Raw genomic sequence first — 10,626 nt, forward strand, 5'->3', positions numbered from 1 at the left:
AGTTCGCCTTTTATAGTGCGTACAATGAAAATAATAGCTTTGTTGGAGGTCGAGACTGCATTACTACGATCCTGAAAACATTTACATTTATCTAATAGGCAACTATAATAATCGCTGTAATTTTATTTAAGCACGTTTAATTTATTACCATTTTTATGTTTTATTAGTTATAATTTATTATAACATAATAAGTATTAATAATTCAATAAATAAAGATTACAAAAGTAAGAATTTTAATTTAGGTGTATTTTTAAACTGAAAATACCTTAACTAGTGCTGGAGTGTAAATTGTATGCGTAATTAAACTAAATTAGATAAATGTACAATTCTTTTTTGTACATTATTTAATATTCTTTATTATTTAGAATTTTCAAACTTTTTTTGTACGATTGTTTTCATTGTTGATTGTACTATTATTATTAACACTTACTTGCTTAATTTGCTTATATTTCCAGTTGCTGTGCAAGTTCACCATCTTCTTTGTTTTCATCAGAACAATCACTTTCGATTACCACTGTCTAGATGCACGTTAAATTTATCTGCCACTTCGTCGATTAGTAGTTACATTTTCTTATACTTAGTTTCAGCAATTATTAACATGTTCTCAGTGTGGTTTCCAATTATCATTATTCATTTCATTCATTTTTTCCTCAGATAATTTTTTAATATCTGGCATTAAAAATATTGTTATTACTACCAACATATCATTTCAGAGTCGACCATACCATCTTGATCGAATTTAAATCGGGATGGTAAGGCGGATTTGCAGAACCTAATGATCGTGATTTTTAACAGTTCATCAAAATGGTGTATTATTTTTGAATTTATATATCATTTAATTATGTCATACAGTTGTTTTTTTGTGAGTTGTGGTATGGCGCATTATCGATAACAATCACTGACTGAGGGGGGGGGGGAGACTAGGACTTAATTTTGAGATGTCCTCTTTATGAAATTTATGAAATTTTGGCACGTTTACTCCTGCGCCACTGTCATCTGATCACTATCTTGTAGTCGAATAGGACGTTAAAATATACCGATTTGTCCAAATAAACAATGGAAGAATTTTTTTTTTGCAATCTGTGATTTTTCTTAAATATTATATCCTCTTGCACCGGATGTCTTCTTTCTCAATCAAAAGTTTCCTATTATTATCAATTTTATATACCACAAAGCCTAACTATTTCAGGGTAGCTGACAGTGTAGTTATAGATCCTTTAAATTGAACGTTTTTTTGAAGTTCTTCGTGTAATTTATTTAATGTAGTTCATTATTTTTTTGCGTAAAACTCTTAACTGTTCGTGTTACAATGTCTTGATTGATAAAAACTGCCTCATCCTCTAACTAGTTTTGAACTTTTGAACATTGTTTATAATTTTTGGTGTGCGAATGGGCACGATTGTAATTCAGGTTTAAGAAGATCCTGCTTTTCTTTTCAGAGTTTTTGAATTTGTGATTTTGAAATCCCAAAAGCTGCAACTGTTGCGATTACTTCTTCACATTTATGAATGCGTATTAAATGCTTGTCATCTTCTAATTTTTCTAACTTTATAGCTTCTTTCTTCATGAAAGCGTATATCCATTATTAACTATTAGCTTGACTACGGAGCTTTTTATTCTCTTCATTAACAGCGCATACATGAAGAGATAATTAATTATCTCTTTTCTTTTTCTTCAGTTTATTGAAAATGAAAAGTAAACATTAGTATTGAATATTAGTCAACAGTGCGATATAAAAATTACTTAGCTATTCTATGATTACGTATAAAATGACTAAGCTACGCGCATTAATAGATTATTATAACTTGTAGGGTATAGGCCTGTTATTTAATGATAATGATTATTACTTAAACATCAGTACTAATACGCATTACAATAAGTACGTATAAATATAGTTTAAATGAAATATTTTGGTAACTTTTATTCGTATAAATTGGCCATTCATTTTATGACTCATCTGATGTAAGTAGTGTAATAATAATCTATTAACATAGGTATAAATTATTCGTTTTTGTACTTTGTACAGAAAAAAAATATTTATAAGTACGCTAAATATTTTTAAAAAAATTGTCTGAAATTAAACAAAATGATAATAAATTTTAATTGAGGAAAGAATTTTTTATATTTATGAAAACAGTTAAACACACTGTATCGCAGAATATTCGGTTTCTGAATTAGCCTAATGTTACGAGAAAAGAGTAATATAATGCTCTGCACAGTGACTCTGCCTCGTGCAAGCAAGGTTTTTTTTTCATTGTATGCACAACAATTTGAGTCTAACATGTCCAATTTTCAACGTCACGTATTCAGAGATTTGGAGTGTAATCAGTGAGTTATATGGTTTGATTTTTGTTGTGAATATTTTTTAAGGTTAAATTATAATTTATTGTAACATTTTGATGGACTCAAATAGATTAAAAAATAACCGTAAACAAATTATCAAAATAACATACTAAATAAAATACTTGATCGTATTATAAATATATAGTAACTAATTCCTAATTACGCTAATTATCTACAAACGACCACCTTTACCATTTCCACTGAGAAACTATTAAAGCTTCGCGAAATTCTAGAAAGTATTCAGAAATTTTAAAGCGAAACATCATTATAATTATTAAACGTTTTTAATTTATTATGGAGATTATAAGTTTATAATCTCCATATCCCGTAATGTGGAATTGCTGTATAAATTAGATTGTCCTCAGTAATGAACAGTGTCATTATTAAGCTTGAAACTTCCCAGTAAAAATGCAACCTATATAATGCAAAATATTTATTATGTTATTGTTATTTATTTTTATTTTTTTTATAAAATCTTTTGAGATGTAGAATGGTTAGAAAACGAAATTAAGCTTCTTATTATATATCAGAATAATTATCTATTTTAAAAGCATAATTAATTTCAATGCTTACTTAAAATGCCAGATTTTGCATGATTTTTCATGTTCTATACTTCGTAATAAGATTATAATACTCTCAAAATAAAATGATTCCGTTATATTGTTTTTACTATAAATTTCTAATATTTCTTAAGCCACTTATCGAATTGCTTGTATCCGTACTCTTTTGACGTTTTAATACCTTTAAAGAGATACTAAATATTCGCAGAATTAAAACCTTATTGAAAAGGCAGGCTTTATTTCAAAAGGTTTTTATTTTGATTTACTTTTGTAAATATTTAATTTTCTTTATATTATTCTTTTGCATTATGGTGTTTAAATTGAAATCTGAATTGCATTTTTTTGTTTGTATTTTTAAAATAAAATGAACTAGACCATTTTAAGAGAGAATATAAATTTAGAATTGTTTTTCGTTAAATATATGATTTCATGATCTGTTTGTATTCGGCTGGTTTGATAGATTTCATTTTTTCTGTAGTCATTTTAATTTTAGGTGCTAATAATTTTAGTTTCAGCGAACTTTTTGTGTCCCGTATCTCTAATTATCTCACTACTTCATAAAGAGAAAACGATCTTTTTGTTTGTTCCCGATAAATGCGAGAACTACTGAACTAATCATTATAAAATTTTAATTGTAGCTTTTTTATGATACCAGGAATGTTTATCACAGTTTAAACCTCACCATTCTTATTACTATATAAAGAAATAAATAAAAATAGTCTTTTTATTTGTACTACACTATATCATAAATAAAAAGACGCACAGACATGCTCTAGAAAACTGACTTTCTGTTTCTGACGTCCTTACTATTTCGCAGTCAGAAACGCACTGATTTTTAGAGCCCAACGCACTACGTAGGTTTAATAAACCAGTAGACCCTACATATAAGCATCGTGCTTTAACTTACTCAACATTATGAGAACGCTGTTACTGAACTTTATCATACTCAAAACTCGAAACGTTTTCATACGCGCCTTCACTCATTGTGTAAGCGCGTATGAAAAATAAAATCATTACACAGTCAAAATAACGTCAATTTTTTTTCGAAATTAAATTGAACGTAACTGAAGAACGGTTCTATCAATCTTCATCGGATTTTTGAAACACAACTTCAGATACGTTACTATAGAATATTTAAATTTCAATGAAATTCATGTAGTAATCTCGGAAATTTTCGAGCCAAAAAATTTTATAAAGAGGCCTATGTATATTTCATCGAACGTTACAACCGCTGTGTAAATAATAATATTTATACCACCAAAATTATTACTTTTATAATTATATACAGTCAAAGAATATTCAACGTATTAAAACATTAAACAATGTCAACATATATGTACTGTTATATTTATAAACATCCTACAAGCACCATGATTCAATACAGAATCAGATTCCGATACAGATTTAAAAAAAAAATGGTAGAAGTGCTTGTTTAATATTTTATAATTTTAAAGTTTTCTAATACTGTGTTTAATTCAATAGTCCTACTTCATTTTGAAAAACCACGTGGTAGTTTTTTTATATGTTGTTAGACACATTATCTTTGATCGGATAAATGTTAATATTAGCTGATAAATGTGTTATTAGCTTTTGCAAACCACTTTTAATTTCCATTATGTCGTGAACCAATTTTAAACGGTTTGAATATTAAGTTAAGGAGGAATAATGCATATGATGAAACTTATCTAGACGAATTGATAAGTTTCAAAATCTTTCATGAGTCGCTAGGAAACGGTTTGAAATAAACTAAGTAATAAAAATGCCTGACGATGCAAAAAAAAATAAAAAATAAATTACAGAGACCTAATTATCTACTCTAAAATCAAATTAAGTTCATAGATGGAGCGATTTGTTCATGAGCACGCTCATTAACCTTTCACAATAACATTACCTAAACCAGTGGTTCCCAAACTTTTCCGAGTCGCGGCACCCTTTTTTAATTAAAATTTTTCCATTGCGCCCTACCCTAAGTAAAAGAATAACTAACTAAGAGATAAAAATAAATGAAACTCTTCATTAAATAAAATAAAATAGTTTTTTTTTTACTTTATTAACATTAAATTAATAATTATAAATGTCTTTGTTCAATTAATTATGAAGCTTTTACAATATTTCGCGGCGCCCCTGTGTGCCCCGCGGCTCCCCGGGGCGCCGCGGGGCACAGTTTGGGAATCACTCACCTAAACGATGTACGTCGATATAGGTGTCTTCCTCATAAAATTAGTCCTGGGTTTAGAACTTAAGTAGTAACCTGTATTTACTTTTAATACAGGTATTAATTTTTTCGTTTTATTTCACTTAAAAAAATAATAGACTTTTACGTGGTTAAATTTTCTGAACATATTTTAAAAATATATAATGGAATAAATATGGGGAGGAACCTTGAATGAAATTTTTTGCTTAATCTAAACTTGAGTTTTGTAAATTAACAAATATATTAATTGATAGATGAACTTAAAAACTGTCTAATAAGTATAAATAAATATATATAGTATAGTAATGTCCATACCATAAAACAAAAATAAATTAATATATTTAATTTAGTTTGATATGAAAATAGTTGGCATGATGTTAAATCCTGATAAACAGAACGAAGACTAATATTAATAAGATTATCTTCAGGAGAATAGATATATTTGGTTCGGAAACAACATACAAAAGCCAGGTTACAAGCGACAAAAAGTGAATATTTTTTGAAATTCTATGAGAAAATTTAGAGTAGGACGAATAAGAAACGTAGAAGTAAGAACATTTATGGCAAACATAGAACAACAAAACCACTCATACACATACAGTATGTAACAAACAGATGGACTTACTATTCGTTTTCGTATTCTACGCATCACATTGAATAAAAAATGTTGCTTTTTCTTTGGTTTTCCTTTTACCCACCATTTTGTGTTTTTAAACAAAAAAGTTATACTTCAAGATCGGATTGAGGAATCATTATAATATCTGATGAACATGTCTACGCAAACATTCTCTCTAAAATAAAACATTACTCGTTATAAGGAGGTTCGCAAATCTCGAAGTGGCGTTACGCAAATTTTCTAATCTTTTATATCTCTGTAATCGTTAGTTTTATCAAAAATATATTTTATAAGGTTACATTTTAAGTCTTCCATTGAGAACAAAATTACATTATATTTTTAAAATTAGTAAAAAACAACTGAGTTATTGTAGAAAATAGATAAACTTTCAACTAGATTTCATATCTACTAAAAATTTGACTACAAATTTTAATACTTTCCTAGCATTGGTTATCTGTTCTTATGTAGTGGAAAATAATCATACATGAAAAAAGTTTAAAAAGTTCAAATAATTGATATTTTTAAACTTTGATTCGCTCCCGCATCGCCAATTTGCTCCAAAGTATTTTTTTGGGGCCACTTGCACTACTCTTATGCTTAGGAAGACATAAAAAATATTCAGTTAAAAAATAAGTAGTAAATAAATAAAATAGCTTTTATTAGTTCTTGGGAAGGGGAAGAATTTTCGGACAAAACCTTTTAACATTTTTATATAAGTACGTATGGCATGTACTGAGCTTAGTACAAAGCGGGGGTGATGTTTGAAAAATTTTGAGAAAATTAACCCCAAAATCTTTTCTACTCCATCCCCTAGAGATATCGACCCCAAACCTTTACCAACTAACTGCCCCATATACGTGAGTCTGGGTACAAAATTTCATAAAAATCGGTACATCCAGTCAAAAATTATTAAGCTTCAAATTCGTCAACACATGTACACGCATAAGAACGTACGAACATTACCTCCCAATTTTTTGTTTTTTAGCTCTAGAGCTATGGTGCCAGGAGAATAAAATTATTAAACTAAAATAATTATATATTAGTTGATTGATAAATAGTTGATTAATAAATTTAGTAATTAATTAATTAATAATTGTTAATTATTTAGTAGATAATTAAATACAAGTAGATTAAATCAAAGTTAGCAACAAAGGTAACACTGTTGTACAGCTGCACTTTGTAATAAAGTTGTATTATTTTATTAATTATCTTATTGAGGAAGGTAACATAATAGAACTGGTTAACAGTAATAGATATTTTTATTCAGCTTGTTTGTTTTATTTTTAGTTTTACTATTTCACATTTTTTTAAAAATATTTTTAGAAATCAGATTATTAATTGAATTGTTCTAATACCTATTTTTCTTTACCTGTGTTTTATTTTTGAAAATGGAGGTTTATTCTCATATTGAAAGAGGAGATCCATGTATAATTTATATGTGGACTGATAGATTTCAATCGAGCTGAAGTGCGCCATCTGCAGAACGTTTTCCTAATCGTTTCTAACCAAGTGAAACGGCTTTTTTTAAACTCTATAGAAAAGGTATTTGAAACCGGAAACTTTTCTCCTAGAACTTACTATTGGGGAAGACCACACTGTAAAGAATGCTGGAATTTGAAAAGCGGTACTTTAAAATATTGAAGAAAATCAAGAGGACAATTCAAGAAGGGTTGTGTTACGTGAACAAGTAGATCAAATTATTATTAATTTAGAAAATTCTGTGACGCTAACAGTGGTCTTCGTATCATGTTCAAAGAATAAAAACGACTAAAAAAGTTATCATCTACTGAGACGAGCATTTTATGAGGTAATTTTTCAAAAATTGACAATAATTCGTAATTCTCACCGCAACAATGTTCGCTGAAGAAACTGAATTCAGCCAATATGGAATCATCAGTTTTCACAATAACCATCGATGAACACAAGAAAATCTTTCTTATATTACGTAATAAAGGTTTCAGAAATCACTTACAATTATTATCTGAGGTTGTGTCATCAGCGATTCACTGATGGGTTGTGTTCTCTGCCAGCTCGATTGAATCGAGAAAATTATTACCATTACCTAGAAAACTTCCTGCCAAATTATTTGGGTGAAGTTCTTAAGGTAATATCAAGTCGTTCGTACGGGTTGGTGTTTCGCAGGATTTCAGAATCAAAGTCCGTCAGCAGTCGGACGATTAATTCCCTGAAAGGTGGCTTGGGCGTGTAGAATCAATGGCTTGGCCCGCAAGATCAAATCCAGTAATTTTCATCCTTGAGGACAACTAAAATGTACGGTTAACAGTAGACTCAGTGTTGAACATCTTCAGCAGAGAATTTAAGAAGATTTTTGAGATGCAAGAGCTATACTGGTGATTTTTTAAATAGTGAGACAATCATTAAAATATCGGCTACTTCAGATTAATGTCATCGATCTTTGAACATTTGCTCTAAGGAGCTTGATAGTAAAACTGAATAATAGTTGTTTATTTCTATTTAATCGTTATGTTTTTTTAATTCCTATTCAAATTTAAATAAATCTGCTGTTTATTGTAATCGCGTAGAATTTATTAAATCCTATTGTGTTCCTATAATGATAAACACGCTTCACAAAGTCATTTTTAGTAGCAGATCGTGTAAAATTGTGAAAAATTTTGTTATTAATAGTTAGTAGCCTGTTTAATTATTATTAAATAATAAATACCCATGATTTTTCAGTGTAAATAGGGTTTCACAACTAAATTTATTTATAGTAACTTTGGTTAGGCTTTTAGTGTCAAAAGTATGAAAAAATCAAGCTTATTAAATATATAGTTTAATAGTGAGTGATAAGGATGAAATCTAATTGAAAATTATTCAATTTATTTTCTGCCATAGCTCTGTTGTTTGTAGATCAATTTTAACAAAGAAGGTGTGATCTTGTTCATGTAAGGCTTAACTTTTAATTAAAAAAGCATTTTGAAATAACTAACTGTTACCGAAATATAAAATTTACTTCTCGATTTCAATTTTTTATTTGTAGTAGAAAGTTCGTGTAAACATGTTCGTGATTAACACAGTTTGTCACCAACATGTATAGTTTCATTCGGTGTCGTAATCATTACAGTAGTAAATATTATAATGATTCACAATAATTTTTTTTTTAACGAAATTCATTAATTTTGGACTCGAACTTTTAAAGACTTCAAAAAATCGACAAACACAAAAATATATTTAAAATAGAAAAATCTGACAGGAATAATATTTTCACTCTGTTGTAAAATATTACTGCCGGGAAAGTAAAATATATAACTAATGTATTTAAAACGGATGAATTTAAATTATAAAACATTATTTTCTCTTTAACATTAGTTTTTAGAACAGTTTTACGTAATTTTAATGTTTACTTTTAAAAGCACAGGTATATGTAAATTGTGCATAAGCCTATATGAACGCCCATTTCATTTACGCGGAAATTCAGTAAACACAAGTACTATCTCATATATACTAGCGTTTTAACGCTCTCTTTGCTATATTATGACACGAGCTAAACATAAATTGTCAGTATGTACAGGGAAACGGACAGTCCATGTAATGAATATGCAAATTGTAGAAAATACAATTATTTGTCGACAATCTCTCTACATTCTTAAAGAAATGAATTAAATGTTTTATTTTTTGTGTATTTTATTTAAGCACTTGTTTATACAGGCGTATTCGTATACATTTTTTCTAGCATTTTTTTTTTAATGGAGATAATAATATTAGCCGTTATGTTAAAAGTAATTGAATAATTTAAAAAAAAATTTCTGAATTTACCAGCAGTAAAATTTTTTTCGATTAATGAAACTAACAGTTATGTTAAAAAAATAGGTTTTAGTTGCTAAAGAAAAGAGTCAGGTTTTCAATGAAGTCAAAAAACATGGATGGATATTAATAAAATAGTTATTATGCCAACTGAAGCACACCATAAACAAAACTAAAGATATTAGTGATTAGCATTGAGCGTGATTGGTGATCAATAGATAAAATAGTTTATTTTTAAATTAAATTAAATTAAATTAAATTGGTTTAAAAATTTGAGAGAGTTACTATTTGCAAAAGAATTCTTGTACATAATTGTGCACAAATATTATTATTCTAATTTTGTTTATTATCATCTGGTGTAACCCAAGATCTTACCTGGGAGAAAATCTGATTTATTTAATCATAAAAGTACCGGTGAAATATCTCCTACGGAATGGTGCTTCCTAGGATTTAACGAAGTTAATTCTTACATTGTTGACTAATTTAACATAAAAAAATTGTTGGGAGATCAGTAATTGATGATATTTCTTGCATTATTAATATAGATTGTACAATTATTTTATTGAATTCATATTTTAGATTTCAAGACACACACACACACACACACTCTCATATATATATATATTAATGTATTTTTTTATTATTCTGCACAAATCTTGCCATGCTCATTTACTCATTTACGTGGCTAATACGTCGTACCGAATGCTGGTTCTTTAAATGAATGTAAAAAAGAATATTTTAAAATTAATTGTATTTATTTTCATAACATATACGAGTAAATAAGAAGAATATTTAGAAGACCTGTACTCTCTGGTTTTCTTTATGAATTAATTAAACACACACATTTCAATTATAAAATAGATTGACTATACATAGATATTATATCATACTTTAACTGAAAAATAAGTTGAATGACTGCTGATAATTAGGATTCTACATTATGAACGAACACGTTCCAAATCTAAACTGACCTGAACAATACAATTTATGTCACAACTGTATTGTGAGAAAGAAGAAAATTACAGGGTCGCTGGGATTCTTACAAGAATAAAGAAGAAATAAATTTGAACTCATGTTTTAATAATCCCCTTTTCAGAAAAGCTTTTATTTATGTTTTATTTTGTTTCTAATTCCCCTTCCCGATAGGT

Source organism: Lycorma delicatula, chromosome 3 (assembly GCF_047948215.1).
Source record: "Lycorma delicatula isolate Av1 chromosome 3, ASM4794821v1, whole genome shotgun sequence".
NCBI lineage: Eukaryota > Metazoa > Arthropoda > Insecta > Hemiptera > Fulgoridae > Lycorma > Lycorma delicatula.